The 17,109-nt window shown below is 38.8% G+C and overlaps 1 protein-coding gene across 27 annotated transcripts in view; it reads left to right on the top strand.

Annotated features, from left to right (window-relative positions):
• The window catches only part of SVIL (supervillin), a 208,705-nt gene that overhangs the window by 45,908 nt on the left and 145,688 nt on the right, over window positions 1-17,109 (top strand). For all 27 annotated transcript variants that reach the window (XM_065586854.1, XM_065586847.1, XM_065586839.1 and 24 more), the window contains one exon: window positions 12,285-12,385. The gene's annotated coding sequence lies outside the window, so the exon portion shown is untranslated. Of the gene's footprint in view, window positions 1-12,284; window positions 12,386-17,109 lie in introns of those variants that run through there.

The following is a 17,109-nucleotide window of genomic DNA, read 5'->3' as shown; positions in this document are numbered from 1 at the left end:
GCAGGAGGGATGGACTTTTTTTCACACTTGTGTGTCTATAGAACACTGCCTGCTTTTGTGATGCAGTAAAGCAGGCAGCCAGCTTTGATCAAAATGCAGAGTCCTGCAAAATCAATTATATTTGAGGTCTGGTTTGGGACTGCTCAGATTCTGGGTTTTGGTTTTAGGCCCCTATGGGAATTCGTGTATCTGGTATAAGCTATAAATAATTTAATACTGCGCCCATATTCTTCAGCAATGACCAGATTTTTGTCTTCCAACTATCTCCTTTTGGGCATAGAATTTTAGAAGTAACCTCTAATTTTGGGTGCCCAATTTTAGACACTTGACTACATATTTTTTTCAAAAGAACTGAGCACCTGCTGAGTTTGACTTACCTGTGCTCAGTGCCACTGGAAGGGCAGGTTTTACATGTCTAACACTGGGCACCCGTCATTAGAGGACCTATACTTCTAGACCGTGGTGGGCAACCTGCGGGCTGCACGTGGCCTGTCAGGGTAATCCATTGGCAGGCTGCGAGACAGTTTGTTTACATTGACCGTCCACAGGTATGGCTGCCCGCAGCTCCCAGTGCCCGCAGCCCACCACTGTTCTAGACAGTCTATAGTCAGTGTGAACTAGACTGCTTGAAACTGAGAGCATGTTGAATTTTGCCCAGGTATTTATTTAATTAAAAAAGTCCCTGTTAATGACTGTCTTTTGGAATCTTGAAATATTTTTTTCTGACTACAGTAGAATCTCAGAGATACAAACACCTCTGGAATGGAGGTCGTTTGTAACTGAACAAAACAGAGTTATGGTGGTGGTTTAAAAAATTTACAACTGAACATTGGCTTCATACAGCTTTGAAACTTTACTATGCAGAAGAAAAATGCTGCTTTCCCTTAATTTTTTTAGTAGTTTACGTTTAACACCGCACTGTTCTGTTTGCCTTTTTTTGTGTATCTCTCCTGCTGCCTGATTGTGTACTTCCAGTTCCAAATGAGGTGAGTGGTTGACTGGTCAATTCGTAACTCTGAGGTTCTACTGTACTGAGAAACTGCAATGGCTTTTTTTGGCAGTTAAGGTTCTCTGTTTGAGTGAATTTAGAATTGCCTGTTGACAATTTAGCATTCTTTTGTTAATCTTAACTGAGAACAGGTGCACAACATTAAAATTGCACAGCTTTTTGGGGTAAGAATGGGGGAATAACTTAGGAACTTTGACTAAAAGTTAAATAACTGCTTGGGAAGTGATAGTTGAGTTTATAAGTGCTTCTACTGTCCAGAGTAGACAAAGCACTTGGCACAACCATAGCTGTGCGTGTCCATGAATTCCAGAGGAAGTGAGCAAGGAAATCTGAACACTTAAAAACTTTTGAAAAGGTCACTCGATTCAGAAGCAGTTCTTGAATAACTTCCCTACTTTAAAGGGAGGGCTGAGAACCAAATCGAAGATAAAAACCAGTATGTCTTATGGGATTCAGTCTATGTCTGCACTACAGTTTATATTGGCATAATTTAATGTTGCTCCTCTGAGCAACATAAATTACACCAACATAAGCGCTGGTGTGGACAGCACTATTATCCGTTGGAGAGCTTCTCTCGCCAACATAGCTTCTGCTGCTTGTGGGGACTGAAGTAGTTAAGCGGATGGGAGAGCTCTCTCCTGTCGGCTTCGAGCGGCTACATTAGACAGCTTACAGCGGCATCGCTGCAAACTCTCTAGTGTAGCTATGCCCTTAGTATCTGTAATCTTATGGCCAGTGTCTTATGGAACACCCACAAAAGAAATATGAAGGTGAATAATCATGGATTCAGCACAGCCATTGAATCTTAAGACCATCCTGTTGGACTTGTTTTCAACTTGTTACTGCTACGATAAAGGATCTCTACTGAAAAGTAAAATGTATTTAAAACAAAACCAGCCTCACAGGACAAAATCCAGATTCCATTGTGCCCAGTGAGCGTCGGGCCCTCCTTCTGAAGCATTGCAAAGCAGGTTTGTATCTTCAAACTAAATACTAATTTAAAAAATTCAGTCTTGGGTTCAAAAAAAGCTTCAAAACAAATTTCCTGGCAACCTCAAAAATAGATCTGCATCAGTCCCTAAGAAGAATCACAGGATCCTTACTGACTCGTGTGGGCATGGAATGCTTCTCCATGGAGCCTTGTCTCCCTTAAAGTTTGAAGGAAGTGGGGTGATATCCTAGGTGGGCCCCTCATTCCTAATGAAAATTTCTTGTGTTCCAAATTTCTTGTATAACATGTGCATTTAACTCAACTAATGCTTTTGGAGCATGCAGAAGCTGCTATGAGGCAAAACCCAGACTTGTTTATTTTTATTTTGTAGAATCCATTGTGAAATTACTGGACTCAGTGGTGTTTGAGCCATCCCAATCTGGCTTTTGGTGATTTTATTTGACTGTTTTACAAAGTTCATTAAGCCTGCTGTACTTCACAGAATCTGTAGGAGTTAAAAATAAATAAATGAAGCTGGCGTTCAAAGTAGCCCAGTGCGGCTTTGATGTGGAGAGCATTATATAAACACAGCAGCAGTTTAAATCATTAAAGCATTCCAAATCTTATAGTTTATTTTGATATTTTTTCTCTCAATTTTTTTTAAAATGTGAGTAATCCTATGAGATCCATCTGACCTCAGTCTCTTTTTATTGTCTGAAAGGCAGATCATGGTGGAAATAACGTAAACGTTTCATAAAGCTTTGAAACAATTCCTGATGTCTTAAGTTTTATTTACTACACTAGAGGTCAGTGTGTGATGGGAACTTCTACGAGGTAGTGTAAAGTTTCTCTCAGAATCCTATTCCATCAGATCCTGAAACAAGATTCTATGAGAAGCTATACTCCAGCACTATGGAAAAAAACTTCAAATAATGTGTCTTATAACTTTCTTGGCTAACGCTCGTATTTGAGCTTTCTGCTTTTAATGTTTCCTAATTAAGGGGAGGTACTTGGCAAGTAGCAGAAGAAGTTGAACACGCTATTCAGTCCTAACACTCTGCTGTTTTTAATACATAGACAGCTTCTCCAGCATGCATCTCAAACATTCATTTTGTGTTGCAGTGACATGATTTTTTTGGGTCCAATATCCTATACACTGTGCTATTTACAGGAATCATCCTTACCGTATGTGCTATATAAACCTAATCTTGGTACAGTGGAAGGAATTACATATGCACCTCTATTTTTAGTATAGCACTCACAATTCCCTGAGCATATAAGTGATAACTTTAATTTAAAAAAAAAAAAGATCAATGGGCAGAGAGGGAGGTGTTGTCATACATACTTCTGTCATGATACAGTCACTGTCATTCTATCTAGCCAGTCTCCTCAGCTCTTCATAGAAAATCAGTCTCTAAACTAATGGGGAGGGGGAAACAGCAAAGAATGTGTGAAAGAATTGTTGGCCAAAGGGCTATGACAGATTGACAGCCCATAATAACATTATGGGAGGCAATACTGAAAAAATTTAACTGAAGGAGACTGCTATAACCAATGTCACTTTAAGATTGCGAGGGGGATTGATATAATGGTAGGTGAGTTTAACTTTCTTCTAAAAATAAAGCTTTTAAATTTATTTGCTAAAGAAAGTGTCTAACGTTCAGCCAAACACTATGTAAGCTAAAACACTTAGCATCCTAAGTTCGACTTTCTCTTTAAATATCTGGAAGTCTATCCTTTTCTTCTGACGAGTTTCTCTATTATCTCTAAGTTTACATCCTGTACTGCTGTGAGCAGACTGTATCTGTAGCAGCAGGCATAGCTTGGAAGTGTGTTCTTTCCTTAGCTTTTAATTCCTTTGGTTTTAAGGCAAATATATGCATTAGCACGAACCATACTTCTGGATATGGGCAGAAAATGATGAGTAAAGGCATTTGTAGTCTTTTCAGGGATGATTTTTAAAAAACATAAATGTCAGTTAAAATAGTCACAGGACTAACCAGTTTCCCGCCCAGCACTACCTGCAACCTGATATTAAAGGAATCTATTATAAGCAAATTTCCATGATCTTTTAATTAAGTCTGTGTTTCAGCTTATCATACATGTTAAAACCTGGGCAGTTGGTTTGCCACTCAAGTATATATTCTAATCAGCTGGTGTTCGTGGGCTTTTGGCATCAGTCTTGCTCACATGACTGTTTTACTGACTTCTAGTCACCATTCTGCTCCTTATGCTTATAAATGTTAAATATGCTAATTGAGGCTTTGTAGCCTTACAATAGCTATTACTGCTACAGGGCACATGCACACTGTGTTCAGTCAGCTTAACTTTACTTCCTAATGGGGTCCTCTTCCCTGTGTGTGACAAGGACACCTGATATACTGCACAGAGTAACAACTGCCTCACTTGGTAGCTGGGGTAGTGGCACCTCCCTCATGCACTGCTGAGAAAGAAGTACTTGTGGTACTAATAAACCACATGGTTCTCCAAACACAAAATTTGAACCCATTTTGGCTTCAGTTTCAGTTGATGCTTGCTGTTTAAAACTGGCAAATAAGTCAAGAGTTGGCACCCACGGGCCAACATTGGACAAAGGTAGAATTTTAGTCAGATGTTTGCACAGATGACCTCTCACTATAGAGGAAAATCCGTCCTAAATAGATGACGCATAATATAAGTCACAAAAATATTAGCAGAAAAGTTTCCTTTACCTGATGCCTGTTCCTGTTATACTCCTAATGCTCCAAAGAAGGTCAAATTGTATAAAGCATATATGTATAAAGCAAATATTTATAAAGCATGTTTCTGAAAGTGGTTTCTGTCCCTAAAACTTTCTTGCTCAAACTTGATGTACCAAGATAATTTCAGCCCCTTCTTAGAGGGTTTATGTAGAACTTATTGACAGGAAAAGAGATGCTACCTTAATGTAAGGTAATGTAAGCTCAGTAAAAACTCCTCGGACGTACATGCATACATGTATGCCTTGAGGGAAATTTTGTAATTTGAAGGAATGTTAGTAAAACTATAAAGGTTCCAGAAAAGGTTTGGCTTTTCTTTTCTTTTTTTTTTAAATAATACAAAAATCCAAGATTCCATCAGTCTCTTATTTCTGAGGCATCTTTGGACATTCTCTTCAAATAAAATACAGCCTTAAAAAAACTCTAGCTATTCAGAACAGCTGTCTGAATTAATCCAGCATAGGACAACTTTGTTTCTGAAATACGTAAAGTAGTTGTACCCATCATTGATCAGATAACTTAGAGAACTGCTGTTCTTAAACATATTGTAGTAGATAGTCACAATGGCTAAAGAATGGGACAGACTGCCCCAAGGTAGCTGTGATGCACTTTTGTCAACATTCTGGGACAGGGACTGTCTCTTCATTGTATGCATGGTGCTTAATGCAATGATTCTCTGATCATGGTTGGGGCCTGATTCTAGGCATTAATGCAATACAAATAATGATTGTATGATCCAGGCAAACAGGGAAGCAGAAGCTTTGATTTTACTCTAGGCCTGAACTTCAGTTCTGATGAATGTCTTAAACACTATTTTCTATTTGGGGCCAGGTTGAAATACTTACAAACTAGAAAACAGAGTGAATGGGTAATTGCAAGTGTCCAAGGATATTTGGATCTTCCTCCTTGCCTAAATCATTACTCTGCTGTAAAGATCTAAACACTGCTTTACTGGTATGAAATACAACATCCTATCAAAATATAAAAGCCAGTATCTGAATGATACTCTATAGTTTCTCTACCCATTTTTCTAACTTCTAAAAATTTGAGTCACTAGTTCTGGACTCCAAGCGTCTTAGTAAAGAAAATTGTAAGAGATTAAATATGGGGGTAGTACAGGCAATAATTGCAGCCAAAGTCGAGAATATTTTAGTGACTGTAGACCTCTGTTTCAGCTTCATGCATTCAGATTTCCACCATCCATCAAACATTTCCTGGGAGAGGCAGTCTCTTTCAGTATTCTCTTTTAGGCCTCATGCTCATCACCAATCTATTTACTACAAGTTCTTGCCAAAATTTTCTTGTTAGTGTCAAATGCCTTTAAGAATGTATGGAAAGCCCCATACCTAGACAACCAGCTAAAGAAACAACACTCCCTCAAATTTTAGAGGCCTTTCAGAGGCTGGATTTTGAAGTTTTAAAGAGAGAATTCCATTACATAGGCTCCAGCTTTCTTTCACTGGCACTGATGGGCAAAGAGCATCTAGCATGTCCTGCAGCAGAAAGAGTAGCCAAGTAAGTTGGTACAATTATGGAGTGTTGATAGCAATAGGTATGGTTGAAGCAAGCTTCACACTAAGTCCTGTCTCTTCAACTTATTCCTCCCCCTCCTAAAAGAAACTGACTTTCATGAAGCTTCACATGCTGCATCTGATCTCAGGATAGGCTTTGGGTAATTTGCTAAAAATCAGAAAATGGGGTTTAAAGTTAAATTTCATTTGAAGCTCACCTTTTGAAAATGTTTATATTTTTGGCTCATCTCTGAACTTGTGGATTTGGCCTGGCTGAAAAGCGCTTTTGTGCGTGTGTGTAAAATGTAATTTTTTTTGGAGGGGGAGAAGGAAAGATCATTACAAAGATGTACTTAAAAAAAGAATAGCTTGTAATGCTCGTACAAAGGTAGAGGGGGAGTAGGTTTATTAGGACTATTAAAGCTGGAAAATAAAAATAAACTAGTTGAATGTAAAGAGGACAACTCTTGAGGATAGAAAAGGAGGTGGTACCTGCGTAGCTGAGCCGTAGGGTCAAAAAGCAAGGAGGGACCAGGAGATGGAGGGATAATATACTGTTTAAGAAACTGTCAGTTAAGGATTTGATTTTGGTTTATTTTCTTCTGAGCTTAAGCTTCTCTTGCTTGCTGTTTTGGGGGCCAGAGTGAAGAGAACCCCAGTCTTGATGCCCTGTACATTAAAAAAGGGCAGAGGAAAATTCATGTCGAAATACTTGAGACTAAACAACGGTGGGGCAGGGGGAGGGGAAGCGGGCACTTTTAAGGTTGCATTTCCTTTTCTAGTGTCTTGTTTTGATTCCAGTACATAATTTTGCCTGAGAATATGGAAAAATAAATGTAAGTGGGCAATGTAAATGGTGTGGGTGAAAGTGAGCTATGAACCAACTATATGTAACATTGGTAACAGGCTAGATCCCTTTCCTGTTCGTTTCTAGACATTCCATGCTTTGGGTTTTTTAAAGGAATTGTTTGATTTTAGGTAGTGCTGGATTCCATTTTTAAAAAGAATGGAAGTGTGTGTTTGTTTGTTTTAAATCTCTGGCCAGTAGCAAGGGAAACACCAGTTTAGATAGGACTGACCTCTTGTCTAGATATTGTTCCTTGTGCTCAACTTTTCTCTTCTCCCCAAAATGTGTTTAGCAGTGGCTGTGGAAGCAGAGCAGTAATCTGCTAGCCACAACAGTTGTTGTTCCAATAAGTCAGGAAATCCATGACTTGGTTTTATAGTATTTTCAGAATGTAATAAGGCTTATCCTTGAAAGAGCTGGACTAGGCAATAGTGCATCACTGCACAAATGTCTTTGGTCTCCTATCAGCAGCTGTACAGGGGCAATTGCCTCTTTAACAAGACACTTCTTTTTTTTTTTCTTAGAATTAGTTCTGTTATTGAATTTCATTGTATCCCATGGCAGTCCTAATAACAAACAACTGCATCAGTGGTTGGGTGTATATAAATGAATCTGAAGTACCTTGCTAATCAACGAGTCTTACTTTGTTTAATTTAAGAAATAGGCAACTTGGCACCCAGAGTTTAGGAAGTAAATAAAGGCAAACCTGGTTAGAGGCAGTGATCAAAAAGCAGACCATCTGGCAGACTTTCTGAACGCAAGCAAGTTTGCTGAGATACAGACATGTTCAACTAGGACAGTCCTCAGTTCTGTCAGGTGCTTGGTCCAGTGCTGGGAAGACTGCCAGCTCCTCCACACAATCAAAAGACTTTAAAGTTAAAGCTTGTTGTGGTTTTAGTTAGTAGCTTTCACTAGATGCTGCATCTGTCTCACTAGCTTTTCCCCTACTTCAAAACTTCTTGCAAGTAGCCCAACTGGAACTGAGGAAATAGATAATGTCCAGCCTTGAACACTGTGGAAATCCAATTTTTCCATCTAAAATCTATTGGAGAAACCGGAATGTTTATAGAAAGGATTAAGTAGGATTTCTTCTAGGTACTTAGTGTTTTCCAGTAACAGGATCTGGGATTGAGCCTGTAGTTTAAAAGGCCACACTTTCTTGGACTTTTAATTAAACTCTGCAAAATATCTCACTGTCCTGCCATATGAATATCTAGCCAGAGTGGATTGTCAGATTCTTGGAAAGTAGATTTCCAAGTGCCGAACACTTTGCCCGTGAAAATGGAGGGAGATAACTTCTTCCTGTAGGTTTCCCTTTCTCCCCACAGCCTTGTGATCAGCTCAGCCCCCTCGTTCTCATTCCTAAAGTTGCTTCCTTATTCCATGTGAAGCGGAATGTCTGCTTGTCTTTCAGCCATCCCCTACTTTCTAAAAATGCAGCAAGAGCAAATTCTGCTCTAATGAATTTGAGAAGTTTGCTTCCCTCCCCCTACCTTTATTCAGATCCCAAGGCGTCAGACATGATCCTGTAATTTGGATTACCTCTTGTGTTTGAGTCTTCTAAGAGAGGCAGGTTTGTAAAAGCCTATTCCACTAGAGCCATGACATTTTGCTGGGCATCAGCCGTATCTCCATTCTGCAGAGATTTGCATGAGAGGTACAGTCTGTCCATTGTTTTTACAATGCTTTGTAAGTTACAAAGTGGAGCCTTCGGCGTAGCATCTGACAGGCTATTCAGTGCTATTCAAAACATTAATGAGGTCCCATTTGGGATTCTGTTTATAGCAATTTTCTAGCATTCTACGTCAATCCATACATCTGGGCTCAGTCTAATGAGCACATAAGAAAACTTGCTCCTGACTTATAAATTGCTCCATTAGGGAAGCCTCCAACATGATTGGACATAGTAAACCTATTTCATTCTCCAGTAACTCTGGAGTGACTACTGTACCTTAAGTAATGTTTGGTGGTGGTGAAGGTAAATCTGCTCGCTTATAAGGCAGAGGTTTGAAGTTAGGAATAGAATGTGAAAGAGAATTGTGCCAAAAATTGCCAAGTATAATTGTTCCACCTGCCAGGTTAGAACAAGAGCTGTTTCAACTGGTAAATCTAGTGAACCAAAGCCTTGTTTTTTTTGGATCATAAGTAAAGTAATGATAGTTACAGATAAATGTACTGGGAACATATTTTTTTAATGAACTGTACACAAGTGTCACATTTTAGTAATGGAAATTTGAAAAAGAAGGAAGCAGGTCAGACTTTAACACTTGGTCATACTTTTCTTCATGTGTGTTTAGTATTTCTTACCTTTCTCGGGTAAAATTTAAAGATAACAGCACTTCCACAATTCCATGTTTGGCTGAGGGGGAAGCTGCATGATCACAGGGGACTTCAATTTGAGTGACATATGCTGGCCGTTTCATGCTGCCAGTACTAAAACATCCTTGGAATTTCTAAACATTATAGATGACAATTTTCTAACTCAATCAACACTGGAGAATTCTATATTAGACCTCGTCTTGACTGACAAAAAAGAACTGATCATAGAACTAAAATTAATGGTATCTTGGGTAGAAATGATCATAACTTGATCACCTTTGTAATGTGCAAACTGAATGAAGTCCAAATCAGTAAAATATACTACTTGGGGCTTTAAAGGAGCCAATTGCACAAAACTGAAAACAGTCACAAGCCACATCAGCTGTGAGGAAGAATGTAATCAGAAAATGTGAATAATAATTTACTAGATGCCCAAAAAGTCCCCTCACAATCAAGGAAGAAGGCTGTATTGGTTAAAAAGACTCATTGATTTAGAAGGCGAGCGAAGGCAGCTATAAAATAAATATAAAAATAAATGGAAGAAAGGGGAATATAAATTAGAAGCTAGGAATTGTAGAAAATTGGGAAGGGAAGCAAAGGGACACAAAGAGAAATTTATGGCCAACATTGTTAAGGACAATAAGGGGTTAAAGTATATTAGGAACAAAAAGAATCCTGATAACAGTATTGGTTCATTACCAGCTGGAAATGGTAGAATTATCAATAATGATGCAGAAAACACAAAAATATTTATTGAACACTTCTGCAATGGGAAAAAACAGATGATGTAGTCTCATGACACACTCTCCATTCCACCAATATCTCAGGAGGATGTTAAAAAGCAGCTACTAAAGATATTAGGGAGACAAGGTGGATGGGGTAATATCCTTTATTGGACCAACTTCTGTTGGTGAGAGAGATGAGCTTTTGAGCCAAACACAGCTCTTCTGTGCTTCGAAAGCTTGTCTCTCTCACCAACAGAAGTTGGTCCAATAAAATATATTATCTCACCCACCTTGTCTTTCTAATATCCTGAGACCAACATGGCTACAACTACACTGCATGCTACTAAAGATAGACATTTTTAAATCAGCAGGTCCGGAGAACTTGCATCCGATAGTTTTAAAATTGCTGGCTGAGAAGCTTTCTGGACCGTTAATGTTGATCTTTCAATAACTGTTGGAACACTGTGAAGTTCCAGACGACTGGAAGAAAAGTAATTTGCCAGTGTTTAAAAAGGGTAAATGGGATGACTTGGGTAATTATAGGCCTGTCACTCTGACATCAGTCGTCAGCAAGATAATGGACCTGTCTTGATTAGTAAAGAATTAAAGGAGGGTAATATAATTAATGGCAATCAATATGGGTTTATATAAAATAGTTTGACAGAATCTAACTTTATATATAAATGTGATAGCACTGACATCGTACGCTTAAACTCCTGGAAGGTGTTTTACTTGTTACGACATGACATTTTGATTAAAAAACTAGAATAATATAAAGTGTAACGTGAGTCAGACAAGATGGGTGAGATAATATCTTGTATGGGGCCAACTTCTTTTGGGGAAAGAGATGAACTTTTTTTCTCTCTCCTATCATGGGACCAACACGGCTACAACAACACTGCAAACATAAAATTAACATAGCACATGTTAAATGGATTGATAGGTGTCAAAATGTAATTATAAACAGGCAATCATCATTAGAGAAACATATGCTCTGTACGGTACTGCAGGGGTCTGTTCTTGGCCTTACATTATTTAACATTTTTATCAATACCTGGAACAAAACACAAAATCATCACTGACAGATTGCTGATGATACCCAAATTAAGGGAATGGTAAATAATGAAGAGGACAGGTTGCTGATACAGAGCAATCTGGTTCACTTGGTAAACTGGGTGCAAGCAAACAATATGCACTTTTAATATGTCTAAATGTATACATTCTGGGGACAAAGAACATAGGCCATAATTACAGGATGGGGGACTCTACCCTGGAAAGCAATGACTCCCCAAAAGATTTAGGGGTTGTTGTAGATAATTAGCTGAACTGGGCTACAGTGTCACACTGGGAGCTAAGGGCTAATGCGATCCTTGGATGAATAAACGGGCATCCTGAGTAGGAGTAGAGGCTATTTTACCTCTATTTGGTACTGATGTGACCGCTTCTTGAATATCGTGTCCAGTTCTGGTGCCCACAATTCAAGAAGAACATTGAAAAATTGGAGAGGGTTCAGAGAAGAGGACTAGAAAACATGCCTTAGTTATAGTTGTAGATTGAATGTGCTCGATCCATGTAGTTTAGCAAAGGGAAGCTTACGGGATGGCTTGATTAGTCTATAAGTATCGACATGGGGAACAAATATTTAATAATGGGCTCTTCAATCTAACAGAGAAAGCTGTAACAGAATCTAATGGCTGCAAGTTGAAGCTATCCAAATTCATATAGGAAATATGGCACAGATTTTTAACAGTGAGAGTAATTAACCATTGAAACAGTTTGGTAGATTCTCCATCATTGACAATTTTAGAAAAACATCTAGCTTTGATTTTAAAAGATATGCTATAGGAATTATTTGGGGAAGTTCTATGGCCTGTGTTATGCAAGTGATTAGACTAAATGATCACAATGGTGCTTTCTGGTATTGGAATTTATTCATCATCAGAGCCAGGTTAAATTGAGGATTTCTCCTCAGATTCAACCCGCCAATAATAGTGTAAAGCAGTGGTGGGCAACCTGCGGCCTGTCAGGATAATCCACTGAGAGCTGTGGGCAGCCGTGCCTGTGGAAGTCAATGTTAGCACTCTCTTGTGGCCCACCAGCGGATTACCCTGACAGACCATAGGTTGCCCACTACTGGTGTAGAGACTCTTGCTTGAATCTGTATAGTCATCAATAGTCTTACCTATACTTCTTGTTTTCTCTAGGGTGCAGTGCCTACAGCTCAAAGCCCATCCCGTTTTGAGAAGTGAACATTTTGACGCCGTTCCACTTGTGAAGCCATATGGCCTAATGATTAGCATTTGAGGTAAGCCCTGTATAGAAAAACTGTGGATTTGTAAAATTTGACTTTCATTTGTAACTGCTTTCCCTCTTTGAGAGGTTGCCCAGCTGCTTTGTGCATGACTGAGTGTTTAAAATGAGGCACTGTTTACCTCAACTCTGACATGGACATTCCACTACTATTGCTGACAATACAGGGTGAGGATGAAAATCAATGGTAGCCTCTCTGGGAGGCAAAGGGATTAGAGAGATGATAAATATTAGGGAAAATGTATACTGACCCCTCTTAGTGGAGAAATGCTTTTCCACATAGCAATTTTATTGAACAGAACAGCAAAACGAGGAAAATGTTGGGATAAAAGATATTTAATAGCACAGGTGCTGTACCTACCCTATATGTTGTGAAGCTGTTATCTCCTAAAAGTACACTTTTTTTTTTTTAGTTGAAGAGCAGATAATAAAACTAAAGACATGGATATCTATTTCACCTTTTAAAACCTTGAATGCTTCTGATTTTATGGGCTTTTTGAATATTTGAAGCTTAGATGTATGATTTTTTTTTAGTTTTGAGCTGTGTCAAGATGGTTGTGCCTGGACCCATTCTGTCTAGTCTCATAATTTGTATCTTTATTTTCTGTAACTGAAATAACTTTCTAGGCTTCTTTTGTGTAATTGATAATGGTTCTAATGTATGTTTTGTGACTACTCAAAGTGTTGTGTGGACTGCTGCTATGCAACTTACATTTGTACTGCTAGACCTCAAAGTTCAACTATCTGAACTTAGCTAGCAAAACACTTCTTTGCTAGCTTCATTTAGTATCCTTGTCATGCTAGCCCTGCTTTTTTATACAGAGGAATCAATCCCTTTTGAAAGCTAACGTTACAAATAGGCCCATAGTTTCCCATGCAGTCATTGTTTGGAAACAAACCTCATGATCCTTAAGCACTTATAAAGAATCTTTCTCCCTACTGATTTAATTCATTGTTTTCCTTTTCCTGTCACAGAAATGCATTTCTTAGCTTATAGCATTAGATCTTACTGCATATTTAACAGCTGTTCAGACACACCAACAGAATTCAAATAAACATTTCTTTGTTTCTAAAGCACTGTGAAAATGTTGAGCTGTTGACCAATATTATCTTATGAGCATCTCAAACTGTCTTGTGTGTAAGCTTCTTACTTCTATTGATCTTAGCAGTTTAGAACTCTGGCTAACCCAGAAAACTAATGTAGCACTTTTGACCAATGTTTCTCTCCCATTTCATCTCTTAAACTTGGTCAGTCTCTCTGCTTGGGCTTTCTGCTCACATTTATTACAAATGGAGAAATAAACTTGACTCAAACTGAAGTCCAAGAGGATCATCTTATTTCAGGCCGCAAAATATGGATTTGTAGTAGGTAAATACTCTTCCCGTGAACCAGCTGTATTTTAGTAGTATAACTACCCTACTATTGAGCTATGTTGGAGAAGTTGTGGCCAAACTGTCCTTCATCATGTGTAGTGATTGTGTCTGCTGAGGTTATAATGTTACTACTGTTATGAGAGTGGCAGTGACTGCTAATGGTGAGGATTATATAAGAATTTCAGTTTGCATCCTTTGTTTTCAGTTGCTTATAACTTTCCTTAACTTTTACTCTTCAAGCTCAGATTCCCTGGGCTTGGAAAGTTTAAGTAAAAATTATTCACTTGTTCTTCAGGACAAAGAGTTTGGTGGGGGGTGCGGTGGGAGAGAGATGGGGTGTGTGTGTGTGTGTGTGTGTGTTTTTTTCCCTCTTAAGAGCCTGAAGAGCCAAAAGGACTTGGGATAGAAAAGTGAAAATTGGCATGGATTCATTGAGCAAGGTCTCTTCACTACTGTTGTGAAAACTGGATTCAATTTAACTGTTATGACTCATTTTAAAACTTTATTCATTGAATGAAACTTAACTTCTTTAAAAAAACAAACAAACCATGAATATTAAGGCTGCACAACTAAGCAGTCAAGTCAATAAATGACAAAGGTAAGGTTGCGTGTATAATCTTAACTAGGGCTGTCAAGTGATTAAAAAAATTAATCATGATTGATCATGCTGTTAATAATAGAATACCATTTATTTAAATTATTTTGGATGTTTTCTACATTTTCAAATATATTGATTTAAATTACAACACAGAAAACAAAGTGTACAGTGCTTATATTTATTTTTTATTACAAATATTTGCACTGTAAAAAATACCTCATACAAGTACTATAGTGCAATCTCTTTATCATGAAAGTTGAACTTACAAATATAAAATTGTGTACAAAAATAATTGCTTTCAAAAACAAAACAATGTAAAACGGGTCGGCAACCTGTTGAAAGTTTTACGTCAGGGGTCAGCAACCTCTGGCATTCGGCTCGCCAGGGTAAGCACCCTGGCGGGCCGGGCCAGTTTACCTGCTGTGTCGGCAGGTTTGGGCGATCGCGGCTCCCACTGGCCGCGGTTCGCCGCTCCAGGCCAATGGGGACGGCAGGAAGCCGCGGCCAGCACATCCCTAACCCGCGCTGCTTCCCGCAGCCCCCATTGGCCTGGAGCAGCGAATCGTGGCCAGTGGGAGCCGCGATTGGCCAAACCTGCTGACACAGCAGGTAAACAAACTGGCCCGGCCCGCCAGGGTGCTTACCCTGGTGAGCCGCATGCCAGAGGTTGCTGCCCGCTTCTTGTTTACAATGTCACTTGAAAGTGAGAACAGGCGTTCGCGTGGTACTGTTGTAGTCGGCGTCACAAGATATTTACGTGCCAGATGTGCTAAAGATTCATATGTCCCTTCATGCTTCAATCACCAGAGGACATGTATAAATGCTGAAAATGGGTTCTCCTCAATAATGATCCAAAGCAGAGCGGACCGATGCATGTTCATTTTCATCATCTGAGTCAGATGCCACCAGCAGACGGTTGATTTTCTTTTTTGGTGGTTTGGGTTCTGTAGTTTCCGCATCAGAGTGTTGGTCTTTTTAGACTTCTGAAAGCATGCTCCACATCTCGGCCCTCTGATTTTGGAAGGCACTTCAGATTCTTAAACCCCAGGTCGAGTGTTGTATCTTTAGAAATTTCACATTGGTAACTTCTTTGCATTTTGTCAAATCTACAGTGAAAGTGTTCTTAAAACAAACCACATGTGCTGGGTCGTCATCCAAGACTGAAATTTATGGCAGAATGTGGATAAAACAGAGCAGGGGACATACAATTCACCCCAAGGAGTTCACTCACAAATTTAATTAATGCATTATTTTTTTTAAATGAGTATCATCAGCATGGAAGCATGTCCTTTGGAATGGTGGCTGAAGCATGAAGGGGCATACAAATGTTTAGCATGTCTGGCACATAAATACCTTGCAATGCTGGCTACAAAAGTGCCATGTGAACACTTCTCACTTTCAGGTGACATTGTAAATAAGAAGTGGGCAGCATTCTCTCCCGTAAATGTAAACAAAGTTGTTTGTCTTAGTGATTGGCTGAACAAGAAGTAGGACTGAGTGGACTTGTAGGCTCTAAAATTTTACATTGTTTTGTTTTTGAGTGCAGTTATGTAACAAAAAAATCTACATTTGTAAATTGCACTTTGAAAGAGAATGCACTACAGTATGAGGTGAATTGAAAAATACTATTTTTTATCATTTTTACATTGTAAACATTTGTAATAAAAATAATATAAAGTGAGCAGTGTACCCTTTGTATTCTGTGTTGTAATAGAAATCAATATATTTGAAAAATGTAGAAAAACACCCAAAAATATTTAATAAATTTCAATTGGTATTCTGTTGTTTAACAGTACAATTACAATTGTTATTAATCGTGATTATTTTTTAGTTAATTACATGAGTTACCTGCGATTAATTGACAGCCCTAATCCAAACTAGTCTAATTACACAAAGTGAACAACTTCTCAGGCATATTAATTTAGTTTTTCACAACATTGGAGATATGCATACCATATAATGATTTGAAGCAAGGTGTAATTCTCAATGTGATAAAACATTTTGATACAATTGCTGTGTATTTTTATATTACACACTATAGAGTTTATATAGAGAGAGTTATACACTATATATTACACACTACACACTATAGAGTAGTAGAACAGAGAATAATTTAAAAAATTGCTGGCCTCTGTAGGCCACTTAATTTTGTAGCTCAGCTTTATCCACATCCATTGAATTGGACTTGAGGAAGGCTGTGCTGCTGGTTTTGTGGGGTGTGGACTATGGTACCTGAATACTGACTAAATTTATTAGTCATCAAATTTAAGGCCAGAAGGGACCACCATCATCTATTCTGATCTCCTGTATATTACAGGCTGCCAACACATGCACTCTAAAACCAATAACCGAAATTAGACCAAAATATTACAGTCCACAGGAGACTAAACAATTATGTGCCACAGGCAGAAAATATGAGGGACCAAGGTTCACCAATGCCTGAGGCCTCCAACAGTGTCAGAGGATTGATTGAGAGAGATATGCAGATAATTCTAGCAAGTGAGCTGCACCCACACACTCCAGAGGAAGATGGAAAAACCCCAATGGTATCAGCCAATCTGAGTTGGGGGGGGAATTGTTTCCTGACTCCACATGTGGTGATCGGTCAGACCCTGAGCCTCTGAGCAAGCACCAGCCAACTAAGTATGAGAGAGCGTGAATGCTCGATGCCACCTCAGATCACTAGCCCACCCCGTCCAGGGTCCCATCTCCAGCTGTGGCTATTTCTGATGCTTCAGCGAAAGAAG

Source organism: Chrysemys picta, chromosome 2 (assembly GCF_011386835.1).
Source record: "Chrysemys picta bellii isolate R12L10 chromosome 2, ASM1138683v2, whole genome shotgun sequence".
NCBI classification, from domain to species: Eukaryota; Metazoa; Chordata; order Testudines; family Emydidae; genus Chrysemys; species Chrysemys picta.
The sequence above is the reverse complement of the archived record's forward strand: the minus strand, read 5'-3'. Positions and strand labels throughout refer to the sequence as shown.